The sequence below is a fragment of the Mastomys coucha genome, unplaced genomic scaffold, assembly GCF_008632895.1.
Source record: "Mastomys coucha isolate ucsf_1 unplaced genomic scaffold, UCSF_Mcou_1 pScaffold6, whole genome shotgun sequence".
In the NCBI taxonomy this organism is placed as follows: Eukaryota; Metazoa; Chordata; class Mammalia; order Rodentia; family Muridae; genus Mastomys; species Mastomys coucha.
In genome coordinates, this window is record NW_022196912.1 from 36716204 (window position 1) to 36720332 (window position 4129).

Genomic DNA, 4129 nt, shown 5'->3' on the forward strand with positions numbered 1-4129 from the left:
AAAAAGATTCATGAACAGAAGCAAAGACGCAATGCCTTGTGGACAGAGTCATATAAATCCTTTACTGTATCTCACTTTGTGAATATGATTTTTTTTCTGTACTAATCTTTATCAGCTTGACCTATAAAAATGTGACAAATTTGATTAACTTACCAATAAAAGGATGTGTATGCACCTCCCTAACCCCATGAACACTATACATATTTTCAGATAAGAAACCTAAATAACTCAAATAATTGATATTTATCTAAAATTAAAACAGTTTTATCAACTTAACTACAATAATAGCAGTAGTGGAATTTAAACTATATGCTTATACTTAATTTTTTATTATTATGGCCAGGGGAACTTTAAAGACTTTGTGTGTGTGTAGGTACATATATACATGTGTGTGTTAGATTTAGATACATTTGCATGCATGTGTATGTAAATATATGTACATACCTGTTATTTGTTTTACAAATAGGTAAATAATTTTATATTTTAAAATCTGATTATGGTTTTTTAAAATAGGACTCAATATGATCCAAAATACAAATTAAAAAATACCTTTATTAAAGTATTTATAGGAAAGAAAATAGTCACAATTCTATAAATCCTTGGGCAGAATCAATGACAAGAATCACTTATTAGTTTGTGTGCTAATTCTATGTGAATTTTGAAGTTTATAATACCTTTTTTGTTTTAATAATAAAAATATTAAAATTCTTTCCTATTATGCAAGGCACACACACACACATGCACACATATACAATCATTGCTAAAGAAATTGCTACCTGCCATGTACATTATTGAATATTTTCATATACCCTATCATTATTTGTAAGACTTTATATACATGTCCTGATTATATGGTATCTGAAAGATGCATAAATTTCAGGTAATAGATTTTTTTCTTTCTTTCTTTCAAGTGATATATATATATATATATATATATATATATATATATATATATCTGCATTATCCAGAGTCTCTGTAAATTACAGCTGGAAAAGTTTTCTTTCACTGACCTCCTAGAAGGGATTTGAATGCAGTTTAATTTAGTGCATTTGTGTGGGGAGAGTACTATCTATTAGTCTTGAAAGTGCTGAAAGATGCCCATAATGATATGAGCATCAAGTATATTAAATATACTAAATACTGATTAGAGAGGGATAAGGAAGCCTCACATGGGTAATATGAGGGCCACATGGCAGAACAGTGCATATATATATACATATATATATATACATATATACAGACACATATATATGTATATATGAGTGAAAATGAGAAACAGTGATCAACAAACAAAAATATTTGCTAACAAAAAATTCTAGATAACCTACTCAGTTGTTTTCTTGATCTTGGCCACGAAAAAGGAATGTAATGTTGCTTTGTTGACTCTCCTCATCTGCTGTTTCTCAACTTCCTCTCATCATTAATTAGGATCATTTTGATAATGTTCTCATGTCTGTTTAATCCATCCTCTTGCTAGCCACTCCCACCATATAACCATTGTTTTCTACTATTAGGAAACAAATAAAAGGGAAACAAGAGAGTGAGCTCAAAAGGACAAGAGGTTTGAAGGCAAGTCCAAGGACCAGAGTCTGATCCCTGTAAATACATAATACATGTATAGGTAACATCTGCAGACTCTTCTTTGTATTCCTTAGGGATGATTGCCTGCATAGGCACACACATACTTAGACACACACACACATGCACAAGTTAACACAAATTATCCTTTGTACTACTTGAGAATGTATACATGTATGGGGGGTATACACATATACACACTAGTTACCCCGTGTACTTTACAGGGGTACAAGCATGACTAGGGAAAATACCCATAATCCTCTGTAGTCCTTAGGGGTACACACATGCATATGGATATATACATACACACACAAGATATCAAGTTATCTCCTGTGCTTCTCAGGGGTGCACGCATACATGGGTGCATACACATACACATACAAGTTATCCCTTGTACTTCTCAGCACTGCCTACATGCACATGGACATATACATACACAAACATGTTATCCTCTGTACTACTTGAGGGGTGGATGCATGCATGGGGGGTATACACATATACACGCATACACAAAATAAATAAATATAAAAATAAATGTCTTAAAAGATACAAGAGTTAAAGAATCCTCCAATCCTCAGGGTGTTTTCAGGGTTGACTTTTATTAAGATAAACCTGAGTGATTCAATAGTCTGTGCAGAACACTCTCAAGAATGAGATGAGAGGCACATGTCCTGCAGTCTGAATGTCTCAGAAGCAGCAGCATGGTGCTGTTTAAACATTTCTGACCCTGTCATTTCCTGTGCCCTAGTCACTGGCTATATATTGGAGCTTGTTTGTTTGCAGTTTATCATCCTTGTCTATAAAATGAAATACCTAAAACAGAAAAATAAATGAGGTACTATCTCACAAGCCAAGTGTGATTATGCATGATAATATATGTAAATCTCTTGACACAGTCATGTGAGCTTCCCATTCAAAATTAGTTCCCTTTAAGAGGCAGATCATTTAGATAAGCACTAAAATAAATGAATAACATATTTCTCCTTTCATGTGGCAATTAGAATATATTGTCATGGTGATAAATTTTAAATCACGTTATAGCTTCTCCCTGAACTGTATCACAATAAAATATACATAAATACTTGGCTGGAAAATGACAAATGTAGTTAAAAAAAAATCAATCCCTATGCAGTAAGTCTGTCTGTTTCCTTAGATTCAGTTACAGGAGTCTTGGAGTCAGATTCTTAGACACTTATGAAAAAGTGTCAACCAATAGAGCTCAACTGCTCATCTTAGAATTGAATAGTGGAAGCCTAAGCTGCTGTTTCAATTAACAAACATTTATGCACCTAATAATGGCTAAATCTCCTAACATGTCCACTGGTTCAGTAGTCCTAATGCATTACAACCAAAATCAAGCCCTCTTTATATGTGGGCCACTGGCCACCTGCCCAGAAACATAACCATGGCTCTGCCTTCCTTCACACCATTCTATGTAGACATTCAGCATTTTAGCATTAATATAAATATGCTATGCTTCTCAAATGACCTTTTAAACTATTTCCCTCTCTGCATGAATGGCAGTGGCTAATGTATATTTGAGGCTTAAACATAAGTCACTCAGAACCTGTCCTAGAAGACACCAAATGAAGAGGTCTATCACATTTTAGACCTGGTGCCCTACAATGTTTGGAAAGACTCCCCATCCCACTGGCAGTACAGCTCAGCCAAAAATTCCATTTCTGGCCTAATTATGTCTTTTTTGGATAAGGGGATGGACACTTTTCAGATACACACTGAAAGGGTAATGTTACTAAACATTCTCAGTACATCACAATGTTTTTTTTGTTTGTTTCTCTGCATAGACCTGGCTATCCTGGAACTCACTCTGTAGACCAGATTGACCTCGAACTCAGAAATCTGCCTGCCTCTGCCTCCCAAGTGCTATGATTAAAGGCGTGTGCCACCACTGCCTGGCCATCATTATGTTCTTAAGAGGTCCATTCCCTACTATTCTGTCCACATCCTCTAATCTCAGACTCATAGAATCACAAAGAATCAGAGGGCTATTGCCCAGCTCTCTTCCGCAGTGTAGAGGTCTACCTGGCTTACAGTATTGCAATGTGACTGAACCTCATCCCTGCTGTTCTTAAGAGCCTATCACGACATCTGCCACTCCTTTTGTTTGTTTGTTTGGTTGGTTGGTTGGTTTTTTGAAACAGGGTTTCTCTGTGTAGCCCTGACTGTCCTGGAACTCACTCTGTAGACCAGGCTGGCCTCAAACTCAGAAATCTGCCTGCCTCTGCCTCCCAAGTACTGGATTAAAGGCATGCACCACCACTGCCGGGCATGATATCTGCCACTCTTAAACTTCTACCATATCTAGAGATGTTATTTGTGTAATAGGAGGAAAAAAAAGATGAGTTCTTAGAATATTTTACCTCATTACATAATTATTGTTATATAAATATATTTTCACTATATAACCCCATAGTATCATCATGTGATATACCTTTTTACATTAAAATAACATACCTCCCTCTTTGTCCCCCCTCTCTCTCTTTTTGCTAAGAAGACAGAAGGACAGGCAGGTTATTATATATATATATAT